The sequence below is a fragment of the Monodelphis domestica genome, chromosome 2, assembly GCF_027887165.1.
Source record: "Monodelphis domestica isolate mMonDom1 chromosome 2, mMonDom1.pri, whole genome shotgun sequence".
Lineage (NCBI taxonomy): Eukaryota > Metazoa > Chordata > Mammalia > Didelphimorphia > Didelphidae > Monodelphis > Monodelphis domestica.
The window spans coordinates 274,655,646-274,681,397 of NC_077228.1; the positions used below are offsets into that span (position 1 = coordinate 274,655,646).

Below are 25,752 nucleotides of genomic sequence, written 5' to 3' on the forward strand. Positions count from 1 at the left end.
TCAAATGGGATAAGGAACTCAGAACTGCATTTTCAGTCATATCTGACTCTTTGTGACCCTGTTTGAGGTTTTCTTGGCAAAGATACTGGAGTCATTTGTCATTACCTTCTCCAGCTTATTTTACAGATGAGAAAACTAGGGCAAATATGGGGAAATGACTTGCCCACGGCCACATAGTCATCATCTACGGCTAGATTTAAACTCAGGAAGGTGTGTCTTCCTGATTCCAGGCTTGGCACTCCATCCACTGCATCACCTTTTTGGCACCAAGAAGCTGTAGCATGAGTAGCAGCTGCACTCCAATCTCAGCACATGGGCTAAACTAGGTAAAGGGCAACAGGACTCAAACCCATTGTTTTTATTATTATTATTACTAATTACATGTAATAACAATTTTTCACACAAATTTTCCTAAGTTATATGATTGATCTTATCTCCCTCCCTCCCTTTCCTTCTCCTTCCTGGGGCTGACAAGTGATTTGATCTGGGTTATACAAGTAATTATCATGCAGAATATATTTCCATATTGTTCATTTTTGTGAGTAATCTTATAAAACCAAAACCCTGAAACATAAACCCAAATAAACTTAAATGAAAAATCACATGCTTTTATCTGCATTCTTATTCCAACAGTCCTTTCTCTGGAGGTGGATAGCATTCTTTGTCCCAAGTCCCTCAAAATTGTCCTGGATCACTGTATTGCAGAGAGTAGCTGAATCTATCACAGTTGATCATTCCACAATATTGTTGTAACTGTTTTCTTGGTTCTGCTTACTTCACTCTACATCAGTTCCCATAGGTCTTTCCAGCTCTTTCTGAAATAATCTTGCTCATTGTTTCTTATTGCACAGTAGTATTCCATCATCATCGTATGCCACAATTTGTTTAGCCATTCCCTAATTGATGAACATCCTCTCAATTTCAAATTCTTTGCCATGATAAAAAGCAGCTATAAATATTTTTGTATAAATATTTTCCTTTTTTAAATTTCTCCTCTTTTTTTAATCTCTCTGGAATCAGTTCAAAGCTCCACCAGCAATGTATTAGTGTTCCAATTTTGCCACATCTCCAACATTTATCATTTTCCTTTCAAACCCATTGCTGACTTAGGGGGATGTCTACCCCAAACATGTGAAGGCTTTCCCTGGTGAAATGGGCAGATGAGAAAAATTTGTTCCAAGGGTTATGAAGGCAGGAGCTTTCTCAGACATCAAAGATGCCAAAGCCATCCATTGTATCCTGGACTATTGCCAGTTGTCCTGACTTTTGTCCTGCCACTGGACTTTTCATGACTGAAAGAGAGAGTGAAGCTGATGACTTTGTGCAACTTTGCCTCACTTAAATCCAATTCACAACTACAAAACACTCTCTACACAATTAAAACTAGATCTAAACAATTGGAAAAACATTGATTGCTTATGGGTAGGATGAGCTAACATGATAAAAATGGCAATCCAGGGGGCAGCTGGGTGGCTCAGTGGATTGAGAGCCAGTCCTAGAGACAGGAGGTCCTAGGTTCAAATCTGGCCTCAGATACTTCCTAGCTGTGTGACCCTGGGCAAGTCACTTGATCCCCATTGCCTAGCCCTTACCACTCTTCTGCCTTGGAGCCAATACACAGTATTGACTCAAAGACAGAAGGTAAGGGTTTAAAAAAAAATGGCAATCCTATCCAAATTAATTTACTTATTTAGTGTCATACCCATTGAACCACCAAAAAACTTTTTTACTGAATTAGGAAAAAAAACATAACAAAGTTCATTTGGAAGAACAAAAGATCAAGGATATCCAGGGAAATCATGAAAAAAAATGTGAAGGAAGGAGGACTTGCAGTCCCAGATCTCAATCTCAAACTATATATAAAGCAGTGGTTATCAAAACAATTTGGTACTGGCTAAGAGACAGAAAGGAGGATCAGTGGAATAGACTTGGAGTAAATGACCTCAGCAAGATAGTCTATGATAATCCCAAAGATCCCAGCTTTGGAGACCAAAATCCACTATTTGATAATAAAAAAAAAACTGCTGGGAAAATTGGAAGATAGTATGGGAGAGATTAGGTTTGGATCAACATCTCACACCCTGCACCAAGGTAAACTCAGAGTGGGTGAATGGCCTGAATATAAAGAAGGAAACTATAAGGAAATTAGGTGAACACAGAATAGTATACATGTCAGATCTTTGGGAAAGGAAAGACTTTAAAACCAAGCAAGAGCTAGAAAAAATCACAAAATGTAAAATCAATAATTTTGATTACATCAAATTAAAAAGGTTTTGAACAAACAAAATTAATGCATCCAAAACTAGAAGGGAAGCAACAAACTGGGAAACAATCTTCATTACAAAAACCTCTGACAAAGGTCTAATTACTCAAATTTATAAAGAGCTAAACCAGTTGTACAAAAAATCAAGCCATTCTCCAATTGAAAAATGGGCAAGGGACATGAATAGGCAATTTTCAGTTAAAGAAATCAAAACTATTAATAAGCACATGAAAAAGTGTTCTTTTTATATCAGAGTTAGTTATAATCAGAGTTAGTTAGTTATAATCAGAGAAATGCAAATCAAAACAACTCTGAGGTATCACCTCACACCTAGCACATTGGCTAACATGACAGCAAAGGAAAGTAATGCATGCTAGAGGGGATGTGGCAATTCGTTGCTGGTGGAGTTGTGAATTGATCCAACCATTCTGGAGGGCAATTTGGAACTATGCCCAAAGGGCGATAAAAGACTGTCTGCCCTTTGATCCAGCCATATCACTGTTGGGTTTGTACCCCAAAGAAATAATAAGGAAAAAGACATGTACAAAAATATTCATAGCTTTACTCTTTGTGGTAGCAAAGAAATTGGAAAATGAGGGGATGCCCTTCAATTGGGGAATGGCTGAACAAATTGTGGTCTATGTTGGTGATGGAATACTATTGTGCTAAAAAGGAATAATGAACTGGAGGAATTCCATGTGAACTTGAATGACCTCCAGGAAGTGATGCAGAGTGAGAGGAGCAGAACCAGGAAAACATTGTACACAGAGACGGATACACTGTGGTACAATCGAATGTAATGGACTTCTCCGTTAGTGGCAATGCAATGACCCTGAACAACTCAGAGGAACCTACCAGAAAAACCACTATCTACATCCAGAGGAAACACAGTGGGAGTAAAAACACTGAAGAAAAACAACTGCTTGAATACATGGGTCGAGGGGATATGACTGGGAATGTAGGCCCTAAATGAACATCCTAGTGCAAACATCAACAACATGGAAATAGGCTCTGATCAAGGACACAAGTAAAACCCAATGAAATTGGGTGTCAGCTGTGGGAAGTGTGGGTGGAGGGGAGGGAGGGAAATAATGTGATTATTGTAACCAAGGCATAATGTTCTAAATTGACTAAATAAATTAATTTAAATAAAAATTAAAAAAATCCAATTCACAACAAAGTCAAGACATCAAACACTGTGTTGAATATTGGGGGGGAGGGGAGGGCAAATCCCCCCCCCCAAAAAAGGAGAAAGAGAAGGAAATATCTCTGTTCTCAAGGAGCTTACAGTTAAATAAGGGAGATAATATATAAATAGTTAGGTACAAACAAGTTGTATACAGGATAAATTGGAGATGATCAATACAGTGAAGGCACTAGCATTAAGGGGGAACAGGAAAGACTTCTTGAAGAAGGCAAAGATTTTTAATTGAACTTGAAGCCAAGAGGTAGAAATAAAATAGGAGAGAATTCTAGGCTTGGGGAATTGCCAGTTAAAATGTCTGGAGTCTGGTGATGGAGTGTCTTATGTGAGGAGCATCAAGAGGGCCAATGTCACCAGATTTCAGTGTAAATGGGAAGGAAGGAGGTAAAAGAAGATTGGAAGGGTAGGGGAAAAAAAGGTTGTGATGGTCTTTAAAAGCCAAACTGAGTCACATGGCTGAAATGGAGATATGTTTTCCATGACTTCTCATGCATAATCGATCTCATATTGCTTCCCTTCACGATGGCTGGGGGAGGGACTGGAGAGGGAGAGAATTGGGAACTCGAAATTCTAAAAATAAATGTTAAATAAAGTATAATTCTTTTTTAAGCAAAAAGAAAAAAAAAGCCAAACTGAGATGGAAAGTCCTAGGTTAAAATCTGGTCTCAGATACTTCCTAACTGTGTGACCCTAGACACCCTGGACAGGTCACTTAACTTAGTCCTTAACACTTCTGCCTTGGAAGCAATACTGTGTATTGATTCTGAAATGGAAAGTAAGAATTTTAAATGAGAAAAAATAAAATAAAAGCCAAACTGAGGATTTCATAGTTGATCCTAGAGAACCCACTTCTCCCACTTCTTTGTAGAAGGAAGAGTCCAAGGATATGCATATACGGGTATATAAATATAATATATATGAAACCTAGCACAGTGATTTGGACATAGGGACTTAAGTATGTTGAATTTTACTAAGCAATTAGTATACCTACCCTACAAATGAAATCTCATTTTAACTTCCTTATTAGATTGCAACTCTTTGAGGGTAGAGATGTCTTATTTGTTTCTTGTATTTGCTTAATAAATGATAGTTGAATGAATGTATCCTAACCCTAGGTAATTTCTAAGGCCAGCACCGGAATGTTTAAATTGTCTTGGGGTTTGCTTTGTTTTTTGAGCTAACATTAGTGGGTCCTGACTTCTCAGATCTCTGTGAAAACATTGCCACACCCATACATCCTGATCAGAAGTTTACTTTGCTAAATTTGCACTCTGCCCTCTTTGTAAGATTTCCCAGTGGGGCCTGCTCAGTGTATGTAGAGTAAATAGCTCTCAATATATTATGACTTGAGAGATGCTGAGATCTCCTGTGATCCCCACATTTTACTCTCAAACTATGCTACCTGAAAAAAATTACACTTGAAGGTGTTTCTTTAAAAATGTTTCTTTTATCAATTTTTTTAATACAACCTAAATTTCTTAGTGTATCTCCCTTTAGGCAGCTAGGTGGCACAGTAGATAGGGCACGGAGTCTGGAATCAGCAAGACCTGAGTCCAAAATCTGGTCTCAGATACTTACTAGGCTATGTGACACTATGTATGTCACTTAACCACTACTTGCCTCAATTTCTTCAATTATAAACTGGAGATGGTAATAGCATCTACTTTCCAATGTTGTCATGAGGATCAAATAAGATAATATTTGTAAAGCTCTAAGCACAGAGTTCAGAACCTAAGAGATGTTATAAAAATGCTTCTTTCCTCCCTCTTTCCCTTCCTTTTCCCTCTCTCCTTGAAAGTAATTCCCCCCTGCCTTATAACATAAAATAAAAAAGGAGGAAAGCAGATCAGCAAAACTAACCAAGATATTGAAAGTGACATTCTATGAAAGAGATTCCATATCCTTGGACTCTTCCTTCTACAAAGAAGTGGGAGAAGTGGGTTCTCTAGGATCAACTATGAAATCCTCAGTTTGGCTTTTATTTTATTTTTTCTCATTTAAAATTCTTACTTTCCATTTCAGAATCAATACACAGTATTGCTTCCAAGGCAGAAGTGTTAAGGACTAAGTTAAGTGACCTGTTAAATGACTTATCCAGAGTCATATAGTTTGAGTTCATTACTTTCTGACCATTGTATCACCTAGAGCTATCTCTTTGTTTCAATTGTGTCCATTTCTTTTTGACCCTATTTTGGGATTTTCTTGACAAAGATACTGGAGTGGTTTTCCATTTCCTTCTCCTGCTCATTTTTATAGATGAGGAACTGAGGCAAAAAGGACTAAGTGATATGCTAGTTAAGTGTCTGAGGACAGATTTGAACTTCCTGATTCCAAATCCATTGCTTGATCCACTGTGCCACCTAGCTGTCCCTACAAAGACAATAGATAACACATGCAAATGACAAATATTTACAGTTAATTTCAGAACTCTCTTTATTACTCCCCAATGTAGTATTGTTCAGCAAATGTCATCATTCTTCTTTCTCCGATTACTTCTTGTTCTCCTCCTTCCTGTTCCTCTTCTTCTGTCTTCTTCTTTGAATCAACACTATGTATTGGTTCTAAGACAGAAGAAGGGTAAGGGGTAGGCAGTGGGGGTTAAATGACTTAGAGTCACAGAGGCAGGAAGTGCTCTGAGGCTAGATTTAAACCTAGGACCTCCTGTGTCCAGCCCTGAATCAATCATGTGTCTTTTATTAAGCTCTTTATCCACTGAACCACCTAGCTACTCCCTAGGATTAATTCTTCTTGACCACATCTTTCTGTACCTATGGGAGGTGAACCTACTCTGGTGGTTCCTGCTTCTACTCTCCATTCTCTCTCTTGTAGAGGGTTGGGATAAAGAGAAGAAAAACCAAAGATACCTCCACCACCACCACCTTTGTAGAGTGATGTGTTAGCTGGGAGAAAAAGTTATGGTTTAAGAGTTTTTTTTTTGTTTTGTTTTGTTTTTATTCAAGAGCAAAGATCCCAGCTCTGAGCAGCTTCCGTTCTCTGACAAGTTAGAAAGATTAAAAATACAGATCATTATTTAAATTCATAAAAGCTCTGAGCCCCCAGGCAATTCTTTTGATCCATAGGCTAGAAAAGAGATTTCTAGCCAGTTTAATTTTGTACAATCAATTCTCCACACAGGTTCCCTTCCTACACCTACCCTCTTATCACACTGTGCAGCAAAAACGCCAATTCAGGACACGCTAAAAATTATCTTTATCTAGAAGTAGATTGTTTAAAAAAACACAAAAATAACCAGTAATCAAAACACAGAGAAATAGTAGTGAACCATACCACCAACTGCATATGGCTATAAAATAGAAGGGAAAAACAAAGAGTAGAGTAACTTTGCCCAGCAGTTTCTCCATGTAGGCCTAATTCAGGCACTCCTTGTTAGATTAGTTTAGTAAACCAAGGAGAGAACCAGGGAATGGAAAAGCATTTAGTATCTACAAGGCTTAAAGTCATTCTCAAAAAATATCCTCCATCTGCTGTTGCTACTGCGGCTCACTCTTTCCATCTCCTCCTTTTACGCTTCTTCCCCTCCCTCTCTCCAGAGAAATTTAAAGCTGCTGCTACAGGAGAGAAAAACAACATCCTCTGTTTTTCTGTTCTTATTGGTACGATAACTTCATCACTTTCTGAGCTAGGAAGAACTACAGTCGAAAGGGTCTTTAGTGACTTTTTCTTTGGTCTATCCAAATCCTGGCGTTCTCCAAAGGCCAGCATCCGTCATGAGGAACAGCTGATGTTTATATAGCACTTTTTGGTTTGCAAGGTGTTTTACGTAAGTTTCATTCAGTCCTCACATGATTCCTGTGAATAGACAAGGCAGGCATTATTGTCTCCATTTTACCAAAGGAAAACTAATTTTCCTGGATGTTAAGTAGTTTCCCCAATTTCCTATTCATTACCATTAGAGCAAAAGTTGAAGCTTAGGTTTTCATATTCCAAAGCCAATATACTTTCCATTATGGTAACCTTCCCTAACAATCCCATTCCTCCACAAGTCTTCTCTTCCCTCCTCTATCACTTAGAATTCCACCCCCACAATAGAACAGTTAAATCAAATCCTGCCTTAGTTTTAGTTCTTAATCTTTTATACTTCTTTGTTGTTGTTCAGGCTTTTCAGTCATGTCTGATTCTTCATGACACCATTTGGGGCTTTCTTGGTAATGATACTATAGTGGTTCCCCATTCCCTTTTCCAATTCATTTTACAGATGAGGAAACTGAGGGGAAAAGGGTTAAGTGACTTGCCCACCGTCATACTAGTCATTGTGTCTGAAGCTGGATTTTGTCCTAGACCTTCCTGACTATAGTCCCAGCACCGTTCCACCTAGAGGTCCCATATTTCTTCTGTACAGAGTGGGAAGAATGCCATAGAGGACAGAGCATTTATCTTGAAGTTAAGAAGACTTGGATTCAAATCCTACCTCAGACACTGTAACTATGTCACCCAGTTTTGGTCTGTCCATGGTCCTCATAGACATGGTTTAGATTGGTAGGACTTAAGTCTGGAGAATTTTAAGACCTAAAGTAAACAGTTAGATTGTACCAAAAAATGACTCACTCCTTAGACAAGGTTAGCAGACAGCACTGACTGTCCATGCTAGTTCTGTCTGCCTTGGAAGCAATGATAAAGTTCCAGCCTCCCTTCGTCGGTGAACTGTCCAAGTAAAATAATAAACTAATTCTGAGGCCTTCATGAAAAGTCCTTCGCTTATACCTCGTGGTGGCAGGGCACTGGCCCTACAATTTCAGAGGCTAGGCCAATAGAAGGCAAACCCTCTCCAGCTCCAGCCGACCTAAAAGGCCTTCAAGTTCAGGTCCAGAGAAGCTCATTGTTCAAAGGTTGGCCAGCAGGTGAATTTTTTTCAGGTAGCAACTCACATGAAGCTATGAGCCTCTCATAAAGATACAATGGTATCCTGGGGGAAGGGAGTACCCAACCCTGATGAAATTGTGTATTTTTTTAAACCCTTACTTTCTGTCTTAAAATCAGAACTAAGAATCAGTGCTAAGGCAGATGAGTGGTAAGAGCTAAGCAATAGGAGTTAAGTGATTTACTCTAATTTGAACTCAGGACCTCTCGTCTCTAGGCCTGACTCAGTCATGTATCTTTTATTAAGCTTTAGTACTAAATGCTGAAAATACAAGGAAAAAAGCAAAACTGTTCCTGTTTTCAAGGAACTCTCTTTCTGTAGAGGGAGATAACGTGTGTGTATGTGCAAAAATCAAAGTGATTGAGGGGAGATAATGGCTTCAGGGTAGGGGGGTCATGAATGGCTTCATGGACAGGTGCCTTCGGAGCTGTCTTGACAGAAACTATGAATTTTAAAGGGCAGAGGTGAGTCAGGTCAACAAACATTTAATAAACACCTTCTAGGTTCCAGGCTTTAAGATAAATACTGGCAAATCAAAGAAAGGCATGAGCATTCCTTGTCCTCAGGGAGCTCGTAACTCAGGGTGCCACATTTAGTCAAGAAGGAGAACCTATAACAAAAGCATGGAGGTTGGTGATGGCATATCATATATTGGTAAGTAGGCCAGTTTGACTAGACCATAAATATAGAAAGGGAAATAAGTGAGTTGTAGTTTGTCCTTCATTTTCAAAGGACCAATGACATCACAAGGCGATTAATTTCTGAGTGAAATTTTTTTCTCTTTTTTATTAGTAGAACTTATTCTCAGTCCCCCCACCACCACCACCACAGAAGGCATCATCTGGCAAACAGATATGTATTTATAGATTATATCTTTCATGTTTCTACTTCTTAGTTCATTTTCTGGAGGTGAACATTCCCAAATTCTTCTTTTTTTTTTTAAATCCTTACCTTCCGTCTTAGAATCAATACTGTGTATTGGTTCCAAGACAGAAGAGAGGTAAGGGCTAGGCAATGGGGGTTAAGTGACTTGCCCACAGTCACACAGCTGGGAAGTGTCTGAAACCAAATTTTAACCCAGGACCTCTCTCATCTTTAGATCTGGCTCTCCATCCACTGAACTACCTAGTTGCCCCTCAAGTTATTCTTCAAATATTAAACCTATAGCTGTATATAATGTTCCCTTGGTTCTATTCCTTTCATCCTTTATTATCTCATGTAGTTCTTCCCACAAAAAAAAATAATAATCTGCTCATTGTTTCTTATGGTGCAGTAGTATTCCATTACAATCATATAACACAGTTTGTTCAGCCATTCCTCAATTGATGGACATCTCCTTGATTACCAGTTCTTTGCTGCCCCAAAGAGAACCTCAATAAATATTTTGGGACATATATGTTCTTTTCCTTTTCCTCTGATCTCCTTGGGGAAAAGACCCAGGATTAATATTGTTGGGTCTACAGATATACATAGATGTAATTCCAAACTGGACATAATTCTGAATTGCTCTCCAAAATGATTAGATCAGTTTACAGTTCCACCCACAGTATATTTGTGTCCGCACTTTTCCACATTCCCTCCAAAATTTGTCATTTTGCCCTTTTGTTATTTTAGTCTAACGGGTGTGAGATGATACCTCAGAACTGTTTTGGTTTGCATTTCCCTAATCAGTAGTAATTTGGAGCATTTTTTTCATGTACTTATGAATTGGATTTCAATGAGGCAGAGTTGCACAAAATCATCAGCTTAACCCCACTCTTCCAGAGTCATCAAAATCCAGTGGAAAGCCAGAAATCAAGATAACTGGTAATGTAAGATAATAATCTTAAGAGTTTTAATGTCTGGCCAAGCCCTAAGCACCCGATAGCCTAGAACAAACTATTCTCATCTGACCATTCCCCCTTGGGAAGTCTTCACAAGCTTGGGATGGACATCTTCCTAGCTCATCAACAGATTTGAGGCCTGTTGAACACCCTCAACCTGGTCTAGCCCATCTGCTAAGATGGTTTTACTTCAGGGTGTGGACACTATGAGTGATACAGCTTCTTGCAGCCCCAAATGAGAGGGAAGGAGGAATGAATGAGTAATATGGCTGGAAATGAAGATTAGGGCCAGAGTATAAGGGCTTTATGTGTTTGGAGTTCTGCCCACTCCAATCTGCCTTCCACACCACCACCTAAATGATTTTCTTAAACCTCAAATCTAAGTATTCAGTAAACTCCAGTGGGTCCCTATTAACTCTGGGATTAATAGGAAATTCATGGCTCTTATTGAATAGGGAAATGATACGGTCCTACTTGCCTTTCAGGAAAACAATTTTGGCAGCTGTAAGGAGGAAGAATTGGAGTCAGAGAAACACTTGAGGGCAGGAAGGAGACCAAATAGGTGGCCTCCAAAGTAGTCAAGAAAGAAGTGACAATGGCCAAAATGAAAGCATGGCCATGTGAGTAGAGGGAAGAGGACAGATGCAAAGGATACCAAGATGGTGCAAAGGATAAGATTCAGCAGTTAATCACAGATGTGGGGTAAAAGCTGAAAATTGAGGATGATGCCAACATTGAGAACATGGGTGACTGGAAAAATGCCCTTGAGAGAAATTAAGAAGTCCAAGCAGAGGGGTAAGATACTACTAATATGGGACCTCTCTAGTTGCATAGGCCCAGTACTAACAGTTTCTCTTTAGTGCATTCTATAGCACTGTCAGCCTCCACATCAGGTGCTATTTCTCAATCTCTCACCAGTCCATTTTCCTTCCCAAGGAGCTTGGTAGCATGGTAGATAAAGTGCTTGGCCTAGAATCAGAAAGACCCAAATTCAAAGCCAACTTCAGAGATTTCCCAGCTGTTTGATCCTGAGCAAGTCACTCAACTGCTGGCTGTCTCAGTTTCCTCAGCTGTAAAATGGAGATAATAATAGCGCTGACCTCATAACATTTTTATGAGGATCAAATAAGATACTATTTGTAAAAGGCATTTTGCATAGTGCCTGGAATATTCCATTTCATAAATCCACATAAATCTTCCTAGGTTTTCCTGAAACTATCCCAAGAAGATACTTAAAAAAAAACAAACCCTTACCTTCTGAAAAACGAATAAACAAAAAACTTTTACCTTCTGTCTTAGAATAAGCATCTGTTCCAAGGCATAAGGGTTAGGCATTTGGGGTTAAGTGATTTGCCCAGGTTTACACAGCTAGGAAGTGTCCAGGCTAGTTCATTTATGTATGTATGTATGTGTTTGTTTATTTACTTATTTGTGTGTTTATTTATTGATTTATTTTTCTGAGGCCAGTTTTGAATCCAGGACCTCCTGTCTCTAAACTGACCCTCTAGCCACTGAGCTGCCTGGCTGCCCCTCTGAGAAGATACTTTGAAAGAAACTTCAAAGACTTGTATAAACTGATGTAAATCAGAATCAGGAGAACAATTTATATGACAACATTGTAAAGATAAACTTTCAAAGACTTAAGAACTCTGATTAATTCAGTGATCAAATATGATTCTAAAAGACTTAAAATGACTCAGCAAAGAGGAGATGAATTCAGGATATCAATGAAGACATTTTCTGGATATGTCTAATGTGGGAATTTATTTTGCATGTCTATGTATATTTGTTTCAAAGTACTTTCTTTATCAAAGGTAAGATGGGGGTGGGAGGAGACAAGATGTAGGCGGGAGAGAAATATATTTTTGTTGATTGAGGGGAGAATGTAGCTCAGGTGACTTGCACTGAGATGTTTGGCTGGGTTCTTCAGGCCTCTTCATGTTTTACTTTCTTCCCTACCCACTAGACTCTTGGGGTCAGTCAGATCAATGTTGTCCTTTAAAATACCCTTAATTAATCAATGAGACATGTAAAACCCAATGGAATTGCTCGTTGGCTATGGGAGGGAGTTGGGATGAGGGGAGAGAAAGAACATGAATCATGTAACCATGGAAAAATTTTCTTAATCAATTAAATGAAATTTTAAAAATAAAATAAAATACCTTCAAATTTCTTGGCATAGCATACATACACACAAATGTCACTCACTATCTGATTTTTCCAGATTCATTTTTAGACCACAGTTAGTAAAATGTGCTGACTTGAGTCTATTACAAATTCCTGATATATTTAGTTGGTCTCTCAATGCTGCTGCGACTTGAAGTCTTTCTTCTTGAGTCCTTAGCCCTTTTTTTCTCTTCTGTCACCACACCACAACTCAGGTGCAGGCCCTCGTCACCTCATACTTAGATTAAGGTCTGATGGTGGGACAGCTTACCTCAAGTCTTTCCCCACTCCAATCCATCTTAGCCACTAAAATGATTTTCCTAAAATGCAGGTGCAATCATGCCATCTGTCTCCCTACTCAATGGCTCCCTATTGTCTCCAGAGTCAAATGTAAAAGTCTTTGTGTGGCTTTCAATGCCCTTCATAACTTAGCCCTCCTATCTTTCCAGTGTTCTTAGACCGCATTTTCTGCCACATATTCTTCGAGCAAGTGACACTGGCCATCTCTTGCCTCTGGGCATTTTCTCTGCTTGTCCCCATATATGAAATATTCACCTTCCTCTTCTCTGCCCTGGCTTCTTTCAAGTCCCAACTCAAAGCCCATCTTCCATAGGAAGCTTTTCCCAACCTTCTTTATTTATTGCCTTCCCTCTCTTAATTCTTTCCTGTTTTAGGTATGAAGTGATAACACATGTATAACCCAGTGGAATTGCTTGTCAGCTCTGGGAGCAGGGAGGGAAGAAAGGGAAGGAGAGAAAATGAATCATGTAAACTGGAGGATTTCTATATGAACTGGAAGAACCGCCATGACCTGATGCATAGTGAAATGAACAGAACCAAGAGAACATTATACACAGAAAGTGAAACGTTGTGGAATGATTGAATGTTACGTGCTACTAATAACAATGCAATGATCCAGGACAATCCTGAGGGACTTATGAGAAAGAACCCTATCCGTATCCAGAGAAAGAACTGTGGGAATAGAAATGCAGAAGAAAAACACATGATTCATAACTTGTTTATATGGGTAATGATTTGCGGTTTGGGTTTCAAAAGATTGTTCTACTGCAAAAATGAATAATATGGAAATGGGTATCAAGTGATAACATTTGTACAACCCAGTAAAATTGCTTGTTGACTCTGGGAGGGGCAAGGAAAAAGGGAGGGAAAGAAAATGAATCATGTAAACATGGAAAAATATTTTTAAAAAAAGAATGAATCATGTAACCATGGAAAAACATTTAAAAATAAATAAATTCCAAACGGATTGAAAAAAAATACTTCCTATTTTATTTTGTATAAAGCTTATTTGTACATATTTGTTTATTTGCTATTTCCTCCACTAGACTTTTAGCTCCTTGAAGGCAGGGATTATCTTTTGTCTATTTTTATATCCACAGTGCCTGGCACATGAGAGGTTTCATATTTCAAGAGGTAAAAATAATCATACAATGGTTAAGCACAAAAATACATAAGACAGTAGACATATATATCCATGTAGGAGATTTTACCCCACTTGCAGCTTTCCATCTGTTTGAAAAGTAAAACCAATTAACTAAAAAAATATTGTCTTTCTATAATTCTGTTAGGTTTAATGGAATGGCCTTAATCTGATTATAATTCTAATACCACTCTCACTGATCTTATATTTACTCAAAAAAATATATTTTCCAATAAATTAAAGTCAATGAAAAAAAAAACCCTATCTAAAAACAAACAACAAAAAACCCACCAAATCTATTTAAAAAACACACACACCAAAAAAACAACAAAACCAACAACCAAGAGAAGGTGTTGACCAGTATTGGCAGGATTTTTCTTATCTAGGATTTCTTTTTGTGATGAAATCAAAGGTCTAGAACTTTTTCCTTCTTACACTTTCAATCTGTATCTCATTACTGGTTTCTTTTCTAATACCAAGAAAAAGATTCAGGCTTCCCTAAAATGTCAATACTTGAAAGATCTATAATTTGTATTATCTAGAATATAATTAAACTGTAATACCAACATATGGGGTTGAGTACAATTCGCTTTCATAACACTCCATGGCAAGCAATAAGCTTTTATTAAAGGGCAGCTAGGGAGCACAGTAGATTGAGTGCCAGGCTGGTTGCTGGGAGAACTTGGCTCCATATCTAGCTCTGTACACGTCCCAGCTCTGTACTTGGGCTTGATTTAAGCAAGTCACTTAACCCTCATTGCTTAGCCCTTGTCACTCTTCTGTCTTCAAACTGATACTAAGACAGAAGATAAGGTGTTTGTTTTTAAATAAGCTTTTACTCGGCATTTACTACATACAAGTTATTGGGCTAGGTGCTTAGGATATGAGCAAAAAAAGAAAAAGACCATCCCTGCATTCAAGGAGTTTATATTCCACTAGAAGAAAGGCAACATATAAAAAGGAGAAGAAAGAAGAATGGGGAAAGGAGGGATGGGGATGGTGGCAAAGTTCAGAAGTATAGTCAGAGTTGTCCAGGACCCATTCCCAACGTGGAGGCCCTGGCGAGGACCTCACCAGTGGAAGAGGCTCCCAGCATGGGAGAAGCATTTTCCAGGGTAAGGAGGCAAATGAATTCTGATGACTGAAGTCTGGAGATTCAGAAGCACCACTGAGGGGGGAATGAAGGAAAAATAGGAAAGACCATTGAGTAGCCTCTGCGACATGCTTGTATAATAGATGGAACATATGGGAAACAAAATGGTGATTGAAATTTATCCCTGGGCGACTGTGAGTACAAATATTTTCTTCTAAAACCTCTGAGACCTTTTTTTAAAAATTGTTATTTGCAAAAATGAATAATATGGAAATGGATTCAAGTGAATACATATATACATATATACATACATACATACAATGCACCTAGCAGTCATGGTTTTCTTCTTTTCACTTTTATCCCCAAATTACTGTAATTTAAAAGTTGATTATGTTAAATGATCAAATTGGGGAGTCTAGCCCCTAAATTGATCATCAGGAGGGAATGTATAACTGTAAACATATAACTGAAAATCTGTTACCCTAAAAAAAGAACTACATTTCCCAGAAGCCCACTGACTTCCTGTCCTTACATACTTCCTATAGACAGAGGATATTAGGCAGGACTTGGAGGGTTCCCTTGGGCTTGAAGGCAGAGATGGTAAGCTTGGGGGGGGGGCGGGTTGAAATGTCTGATTAGCCATGGGCATGTGGTCTTTTTATTTTGTTACCTTTTTTATTCCTTTATTTCTAATGATCATTAATAAATCTCCTAAAATATAATATTTTAGTTATTGTATGTTAATTTTTACACATTCATATTATATATATAACCCAGTGAAATTGCTTGTCAGCTCTAGGAGCTGAGAGGGTTGAGGGGAGGGAGAAAACATGGATCATGGAATCTTGGAAAATTTTTAATAGAAAAACAAACAAACTAATTTTGGCAATTAAAAAAATTGTAGGGGGTAGCTCAGTGGATTGAGAGCCAGGCCTAGAGACAGGAGGTCCCAGGTTCAAATCTGACCTCAGATACTACTCAGCTGTGTGACCCTGGGCAAGTCACTTGACCCCCATTGCCTAGCCCTTACCACTCTTCTGCCTTGGATCCAATACACAGTATTGACTCCAAGATGGAAGGTAAGGGTTTAAAAAAAAATTGTATTTGTATCTTTGGTGCTTAGATGGTAAATGAGACAGCAAGCAAATGAATATGTATAAACTATATATAGGATAAATAGGAAATAATTAAGAGAGGAAAGGTAATAGAATAGGTTGGGAAAGTGTTCCTATAGAATTTAGGATTGGGGGCAGCTGTGTGGCTCAGTGGATTGAGAGCCAGGCCTGGAGACAGAAGGTCTTGGGTTCAAATTTGACCTCAGACACTTCTTAGCTGTGTGACCCAGGGCAAGTCACTTCACCCCCATTGCTTAACCCGTACCATTCTTCTGGCTTGGAACCAATGCACAATATTGATTCTATGATGTAAGGGTTTGAAAAAAAGTTAGAATTTTAGTTGGGACTTGAAGGAAACCAGTATGCAGAGATGAGAAAAGAGAGCAGTTCATCATCATTGATTTCCTTCCTAAACTAGAACTGAAACTCTAGATGTGATCTAGCCCTGGCAGATTACTAAAGTACTTGCCCCTCATCTCATTCCTGGAAGCTATGCTTCTTTTATACAGTTCAAGATTGCATTAGCTTCGGGGCAATTAAGTGGATCAGTGAATAAAGAGCCAGGCCTGGTGAAAGGAAGTCCTAGGTTCAAATTTGGCCTCAGACCCTTTCTAGCTGTGTGACCCTGAGCAAATCACTTAACCCCCATTGTCTAGCCCTTCCTGCTCTTCTGACTTAGATCTAATACTTAGTATTGATTCTAAAATGGAAGGCAAGTATTTAAAAAAAAATTAAAAGATTGCATTAGCTTCTTTGGCTACCATATTACACTGATATGGTACTGAGCCACCCCAAACTTCATCAGACTGGAATTTAGCAGACAAGTCTAGCTTGGTCCATATTCGTTTTCGTTTTCTAGCTTGTTATCATCATAGAAGCAATAGAATCACAGAATCTCAGTCATAAAATGACTTGGAAATCATCCAATCCAGCCCATACCTCAGCCAGCCAATCAATGTTCATAGGTTTTGTGATAAGGGTTGGGGATACCAGTAGAGCAGTGCCCCCTCTCCTCTTATCCACTGTTTTTTCTTTCTCCAGCTTCAATTACCCAAAGTCAACCCAGAGGCAAAGGTCTCTTGGAATGGTCTCTCCCAGTCGCTTGTTCTGCTTTCACTTTCCCTGTTTTTAGTGGGATTTTGTGGGGGGGGCACAGCACTAAGCACCAAGCTGAGGGGCAGGAGCAGAGAGAGAGAGAGAACATATATATGGAGTCAGCAGGTGATCACTTATATCCACAGTTGGTCTTGGAACTTATCCCCCTCCAAGGTGGAGCCCTATTATACAGTGAAACAAAGACAATCCCTGCCCTCCAGGAGCTTACATTATAATGGAGGAAGACAATACACAAAAGGAAATGAGAGGGCTGGGGGTGATGGAGAAGATACACCAAACAGAGTGTGGAAGAGAGAAATTATAAAGCATGCAAAAGGACAGAAGCAGTGACTGAATGGTAATCTGTGAATCAAATGAAGGTTCTGATTTGGAATGTTACCAGGAAAGGCAGTTTGGAGCCAAACCAACTGCTGGCTGATTTCTGGACCTGACTGATGCTGGTTGCCTTTGAATCAGGGTCCTGACTGAGTTCCTGATTGCCTTTGAATCAGGGAAGGAAGGAGCTGGGTTTATCTCTGGGACTTGGGACAATCAAGCTGGAGGTAGCGTAGTGACTGAAGGCAGAAGAAGAAGGATAATAGTCCATATATCTTTCTGACTTGCTCTGTTGGTGATGGTGACTGAAATACTAGGCCTATCGACCATTTCTCTCAATATCCTCCAATCTAAGGTTAATTATGGAATTAGGGAAACCCCCAACCCTCTTACCTCCATCCTCCATCTTTTCCTATCTTCCCCAAATAAACTCTTACCTAAGATAATAGAAGATAGTCATTTCATTTGAAACATCATTAACTCACCCTGACTGATTTAGAAACCAGAAGAACAAGGAAAGGGGAAGCTAAGGGGAAGAAGAGGGGAGGAAGGGAGGCTGGAAGAGTGAGGAAGGAAGGAATAGAGGAAGGGGGGTAGGCAAAAGATAACTACCTGCTTTATTAGTTATCATTTACCCATCAAATGTACCCCCTCAATATTATCTATTACAAGAGGCATAATGGAATTAAAAGAAATCCTAAAGCAGTGCTGGTAGGAAATAGAGAGAAAATCCATTGCGCCCCTTTCTGAAATAAAAGCCTGGAAACCCATGATCTCCTTCAAATACCATATTCTAACTGAACTGACCTCAGCACTCCCATCTTCTGGCTCAATGCATTTGTACAGGCTGTCTTTCCTGACATCTGGAATCTACTCCCTCCTCATCTCTGCCTCTGCCAGTCCTCAGTTTCTCTCAAGACTCATCCCTATTGCTACCTCCTCAGTAAAGCCTTTCCCCAGTTTAGTCTTCCTCAATTTAGGCTCCTCAAATTACGCTGGCTTCCATTTACTTACATCAGGGATGGTAGAGTCCGAGGGAAATAAAGATAAACGGTCTCAATGGATCTTCGTAGTGCCATTCTCCCTAGACGTGAAGGCTTTATCCTAGCAGCCTCTGATGACCTCCTCTCTGTTCCTGAAGGTGCCAGTGCCTTTGCAGCTTCTGTCTTCTCTGGTCTTGCTGCTCCTCTTTCTTGATCCTAAAGTCCAAAGGACACAGAGGTCCTCTCTGAGGCTCAGCAGCTAAGCACTCAAGAGAGGCCAGCTCCAATGGGAGGGCCATGTTGTTCAAAAGCCAAACACACCTTTGCCTGAAAGACTTTTCCAGAGAACTCACACAAGAAGTAATACAGGGACACTCTCAAATCTTTTCTTTTTTAAATTCTTATCTTATTCTCCATCTTAGAATCAATGCTGAATATGTCAGGGCTAGGCAATGAAGGCTAAGTGACTTGCCCAGGGTCACCCGGCTAGGAAGTGTCCGATTTGAACCCTTTTCTAAGTCTGGCTGTCAATCCACTGAGCCACCCAATTTGCCCCTCAAGGTCTTTCTGGAGAACTCTGGTGTTGATGATAAGACACTGGCGCAGGACCATCCTGCAGGACGTGCCTCCATCAAAGAAGGCACCGTCCTATAGGAGCAGTGCAGAATGTCAATAGCTCCAGAGAAACACGAGGAGCACAGATGCAGAGACGCGTCCATCCCAAATGTTCATATAGGCTCATTGCGCCCGGCCTGTGCCCGGCCTTCCTGGCTCGTATGGGTGGGATCGGCCACTGTGTGTACGTCCATTGACCCCAACGTAGTGATGCCATCTTGGTCCTCTGAGTACAAAGTAGGACAACAACCATTGGCTTAGGGCTCTTCCCCCCTCCCCCAACCCCTCGCTGAACTATAGTCTAGGTGGGGTTCCCTGACATTAGTCATAAAGCTTGGGGGGATCCCACATCACCCTCAGGAAGGAAGCCTAGTGGGCCATTGCTTTGGGGCACTCGAGGCCACCAGGGGGCAGCATAAAGGCACCAAAGATCAGGGTTTAAAACCTGAAATAACGAGAAGCTGGAGAGAGGGACCAGAAAATGGCCCTGCATAGAGACCTCCCATAAGGATGAGCAAATAGCTTGACTATACGAAACTGGGTATACATAGTTTTAGCTACACTGAAACCTTCCTCCAGTCTCCCTAGATTGGGTGCCTGGCCTGACAGTGGCAAGTCCAGGAAGGCTCCCTACCTCTCCCTCCATAGCTCTCCTACTCCCTGAGGTTGATATTTAACCAGCATGACTTTTAATCCTTTGCTTTAAAAGTTTATTCTCAATTAGAAAGCAAATATTCTTTTAAAAAATCTTTTAAAACCCTGACCTTCCGCGTTAGAATCAATACCATGTATTAGCTCCAAGGAAGAAGAGTAGTAAGGGCTAGACAATAGGGGTTAAGTGACTTGCCCAGGGTCACACAGCTAGGAAGTATCTGAGGCCAAATTTGAACCCAGGACTTCCCATCTCTGGGCCTGTCTCTCAATCCACTGAGTCACCCAGCTGCCCTCCAAATACTTTTTTTTTTAATTTTGGAAATTTTTATTTAATTGGTTAATTTAGAATCTTTTTCCATTGTTACAAGATTCATGTTCTTTCCCTCCCTTTCCCCCAGCCCCCTCCCATAGCTGATGGGCAATTCCACTGGGTTTTACATGTATCATTGTTCAAAACCCATTTCCATATTATTAATATCCAAATACTCTTAAAAATAGTATTTTACACTTATTTATGGTTTTATTTGGGGCTTTTGGTTTTGTATGAGTTTGCTCTTATAACAGTGACCAATATGGAAGTGTATTTTGCATAACAATAAAAATAAAATTAAAAAAGACTTTAATAAAAAGTAGAAATGAGTTTGCTATTAAAAATGGGGGGGGGGGCAGCTAGATGGCTCAGTGGATTGAAAGCCAGGCCCAGAGATGGGAGGTCCTGGGTTCAAATGTGGCCTCAGATACTTCCTAGCTGTGTGACCCTGGGTAAGTCATTTAACCCCCACTGCCTAGCTCTTACCACTCTTCTGCCTTGGAACCAATACACAGTATTGATTCCAAGATGGAAGGTAAGAGTTATTTAAAAAAATAAAATAAAAGGATTAAAATAAAAAGGATCACACTTTAGGAATTTATCAGTTGGGGCAGCTAGGTAGCACACTGGGATAGAGCACCAGGCCTAGAGTCAAGAGGACCTAGGTTCAAGTATAGCCTCATACACTTCCTAGCTGTGTGACCCTGGGCAAGACACTTAGCTCTGTTTGCTTAGCCCTTGCCCTTTTGACTTAGAGTCGATTCTAAGGCAGAAAGTAAGGATTTGAAGAAAACAGAATTTATCCATCTGCATGTCATTGTCTACAACATGACGAATATGGACATATGCATTCCATAGTAGCACAATTATAACCTATATTAAATTTCTTATCACCTCAGAGTGCTGAGAGAAGCTAGAAATAAATTTTGAAATAAAATGTCACCATTTCAGCAAAGACTAGTCCTGATCCAGACTTCTCTATTTCCCCTTTTGTAATATAGACTGATGGATGGGAAAGTAAAAGGACATCTGGGGGCCATATGGAAGTTCCCTGAATCCCCACAGTTCCCACAGTTTGTTTGTTTGTGTTTCCCCAACAGATATGTAAAGACAGTATGGTATAGTGTGATGGTTCCCATTAAAAATTCTTTGGTGGTATCTCAAGCAGTAAATAATTGTAAAGAATATTGTAAGTTGTTGGTGTATCACTTCCAAATCTTCCTGACCTCATTTGAAGTTTTCTTGGCACTAGAGTGCCTTGTCATTTTCATCTCCAACTCATTTTACAGATGAGAAAACTGAGACAATCAGGATTAAGTGACTTGCCCAGGATCACACAGTTAGTAAGGGTCTGAGGTCAGATTTGAACACATGAAGAGCACCACTCGGCTACTGTGGGGAGCTAACATTTTTTGTCCCTCTTCTATGGTGTTCAAAGAACAAAAAAAAAAAACAAACAAAAGAACCACTGCTGTTGGGTCTGGAGTCAGATGACCTGAATTAAAATCCTGGCTCTGCCACTTAACACCTGTGTACATCTGAGGCCTCAGAGGTTTCCTTGTGACCTCCAAAAATCTTTTCTGCTCTAGTTTTAAATTTATTATTCTAAGTCATGTAACTGCTCTGTTCCTCAGTTTCCTGATCTATAAAATAAGGGGGAGGTTGAGCTGGATGACTTTAAGGCCCTGTCCATCTCCATATCTATAATCCTCTGTCTTATAATGAAGTCATAATACAATAAAGACTCATCTTGGACATTTGGCTTTCTGTTGGGTTGTTGTTGGGTTGTTTGTTTTGTTTTGTTTTGTTTTTAATCCAGGGAATAGACCCCCCCCTTTTTTTTTTTTAAGTTTTTATCCAATTCCTCATGATCCCATTTAGAATTTTTTTGGCAAAGATATGAGAGTGATTTGTTATTTCCTTCTCCAGCTTATTTTATACATGAGGAAACTGAAGAAACAGTGACTCGCCCCTGGTCACATAGCGATTATGTGTCTGAGTTCACATTTGAACTCAGGTCTCGATTCCAGGCCCAGTGCTCTATCCACGTGCCACCTAAAAGACCTTCTGAAAGAAAAGGACCTTAGATTGGTGTTTATCTGTATAATTTCAGATCCGACTCTAAATCTAAGTTCAATACTGTCCACAAAATGCAATTTCTTCCTATCTCTACTCACTCTGCTGCAGTAGGCAGAAGCTTAAAAGGCTCTGAAATAAGGATTCCTCTCCCTGCTGGTTCCTAAGAAGTTTTGTGTTTTTTTTGGCTTTTATTCCGAGCTACAATCCTCTTTCCAGAGAACCACGTGGTTTGGGGGACAGGAGGGAGGGAAATGAGAGACCAGAAGGATGTGGGGAGAAAGTGGGCAGATCTGAAAGAAGGGGGAGGGAGTTTGCCTTGAATCTTCCCAGGGACAGAAATGCAGCAGTTGTTCAGCTATCCTGCTGGGGGCACGAGGAATGCATGAAGACAGGACCTGGGTATGGAACGCTTTGTTCCTCAGGCTTCCTTCCCCAGGGCTTCCAGGGTCTAAGGAATGTGTTTATGAACAAAGCCAACACCCTGTAATGCCAGCTATGGGGTCACAGAACAGAGAATGTCTGTCAAAACGGGAAGAGGCCTTAGATCTCAAAAGTTAGAAGGCAAAAGAGAATGCCAGAGATTAGCTAGTTCAATCCTCTCGTTTTAAAAGGGGAGATACTGAGGCTCAAGCCAGAGAAGTGTTTTGCTCAAGGCCAGGCAGCTAGTAAGTGGCAGGACCAGATCTCCTAATTTCTGAGTTCTTTCTATGAGAGCAGTTTTTAAAATGGTAGGTTATGGGGCAGCTCAGGAGATAAGAATGCCAGGTCTGGAGACAGGAGGGCCTGGATTCAAATGTGAACTTAGATACTTCATAACTGTGTGACCCTGGGCAAGTCACTTAACCCCAATTAGCTAGCCTTTACAATTCTTTTTGCCTTGGATCTGATATAGATTCTAAGGTAAGGGTTTTTAATAATAATAACAACAACAAATGGTAGGTTCTATGTACAATATTCTGACTCATTTTCATGTAGGTTTCCCCTCATGCTTGGAATTTGCTCCCTCACTCTTGGAGTGTATGAGATGTTTAAGAAGGATTAGCACCTCTGGTGTGAGGGCTTGCCAAACCCTTTAATGGCCTGAATGGACCTTTGGGGTCCATCTTTCATCCAGCTCTCACCTGTGGCTCCAAGAAGCCATGGTGTGCACAGTGGCCACAACCCAGTAAAAGTATTTAAGGGGGGGGGGGCGCCTAAACCTGTTTGAGGATGGCACGACTTCCCCAGGCAGAATGGGCAGGTGAGAGCAATCCATTCTAAACAGCCATGAAGGAGGCTGAGTTAGGTCCTGTGGAGCGCTTAGAGCTTGGTCAGGCCTCTTGGAAAGGGCATCCCCTGCATCCTGGGCCATCCACCAGTCATCCTCATTTTTGTCTTGGAGGACTCTGGAAGAGAGAGTGAGGCTGAGGACTTTGTGCAACTCTGGACTACTTAAAATTTAAAAACAAACAAACAAACAAAAAACCAAAGGACAAATAACACCTGTGCCTGAAGAATCTTTCAGAGATCACCACAAGCAATACTTTCCCTGAAGCTGTTCATCTCTCCCCTCTCCCTAATTACCTTACATTTATTTTCTATATATATTATATATTTTTATTTTTCCAAACTCTTACCTTCTGTCTTAGAATCAATACTAAGTTTGTATTTCAAGGCAGAAGAATGGTAAAGGCTAGGCAATGAGGCTTATGTGACTTGCTCAGAGTCAACCAGCTAGGAAGTACCTGAGGCCAGATTTGAACCTGAGACCTCCTGTCTCTAGGTCTGACTCTATCCCCGGAGCCATCTCACTGCCCCTCTTGCATGTATTTATAAAAGTACATGTTATTCTCTTCTCTTCATCCCCCTGCAGATTAACTCCTTAAGAACAGGTAAGATTTCCTTTTTATCTTTGCCAGTACCTGGCACACAGTAGGCATTTTATAAGTAACTATTGATAGGCTGATGGATTATGTACTCTGTATATATTCATACATATGTATTGTCTCTAAGGTTTTTGGGAGCAGGGACCTGATTTTGGCTTTGTATTCTCTTAGCACACAGTAGGTGCTTAATAAATTCCTATTGATTTGATTGGTTGGTTAATGTTCATTCACATCAACTAACACAAATTACAAAAGACTTTTCTAACTTTCCAACAACTATAATTTTATCATTAAAATGAAAAAATAGTCATGAACCACACTCAGTCTTTCTGAGACCTAGATCTAAGGTTCTGTGTTAGGTACCTCCCAATGGTCCTCACAGAAAAAGAATCTGAAACTTCCATTGATTTGGAAAACCCAAGTTCAAGTGTTGTTTTTTCTACTTACTAGCTATGTGTGCAACTAGAGATAAGTCATTTCTTCTCACTGAGCCTCAGTTTCCCCATCTACAAAATGGAGAAGGGACAGAAGCCAATAATACTTACTATACATACATATACATAGGGAGAATGTTGTGAGGAAAGTACTTTGTAAACTGAAAAGAGCTATAGAAACATAGGCTGTTATGCCTTCCTTCCTGTCAGATACAAACCCTAAAAATCTTCCTTGGTTACTCAACAGGGATTTTTGCAAGCCTCAGCACCCTCAGGGACAAGCCAACCAACGAAATTAGAAGTCTCTCCCCAAGATACAAGGAGGACACCAGTAGAGCAGAAAGTTATTATAGTTTCAGGCAAAGATGCCTTAAGAGGACTTTTATGTTGAATTTGAAATTCTCTCCCTCTCTCCCCTCTCCCATCACCCATCACCAAGATGGTAAGCAATATAATATAGATTTTATATCTGCAATCATGTTAAACATTTTCCCATATTAATCCTTTTGTGTAAGAAAACTTGAGCAAAAAATGAAGAAAGAAACTGAAATATAGTGTGCTCTGGTCTGGATTCAGATTCCATCAGATTACTCTGGAGGAGGATGGCATTTTTCATCATGAGTCCTTTGGGATTGTCTTGGATCACTGTATTGCTGAGAATAGCTAAGTTATTCACATTTGTTCATCATACAATATTGCTGTTACTGTGCTGTATGTTCTCCTGGTTCTGCTCACTTCAGTTTATATCAGTTCATGTAAGTCTTTCCAAGTTTTTTGGAAATCCTCCTGCTCATCATTAAAAGAACTTCATTTAAGGGGGAAGCTAGGTGACTTAGTAAGTTTAGATCCAGGCCTAAAGAGAGGAGGTCCTGAATTCAAATCTGGCCTCAGAATGGGAAAGGAAGGATTTAAGACTAAGCAAGAGATAGAGAATATTGCAAAATGTAAAATAAATAATTTTGATTACATTAAATTGAACCATTTCTGTACAAACAAAACCAATGCAACCAAAATTAGAAGGGAAGCAACAAATTGGGAAAAAAATCTTCATAACAAAAACCTCTGACAAAGGTCTAATTACTCAAATATATAAGGAGCTAAATCAATTGTACAAAAAAATTAAGCCATTCCCCAATTGATAAATGGGCAAGGGACATGAATAGGCAATTTTCAGATAAAGAAATCAAAACTATCAATAAGCATATGAAAAAGTGTTCTAAATATCTTATTATTATAAAAATGCAAATCAAAACAACTTTGAGGTACCACCTCACACCTAGCAGATTGGCTAATATGACAGCAATGGAAAGTAGTAAATGTTGGAGGGGGTGTGGCAAAATTGGGATACTAATACATTGCTAGTGGAGTTGTGAATTGATCCAGCCATTCTGGAAGGA

At 39.7% G+C, this 25,752-nt stretch overlaps 1 long non-coding RNA gene across 1 annotated transcript in view; it reads right to left on the reverse strand.

Annotated features, from left to right (window-relative positions):
* Positions 1–5,875: 5,875 nt before the first annotated feature.
* Positions 5,876–25,752, reverse strand: part of LOC103094191 (uncharacterized) — a 49,606-nt gene continuing 29,729 nt past the window's right edge. The window contains exons 4-5 of the long non-coding RNA XR_462454.3: positions 18,430–18,614; positions 5,876–7,277 (exon numbers count right to left, since the gene is read on the reverse strand). This is a non-coding gene — a long non-coding RNA (uncharacterized LOC103094191). The remainder of the gene's footprint in view (positions 7,278–18,429; positions 18,615–25,752) is intronic.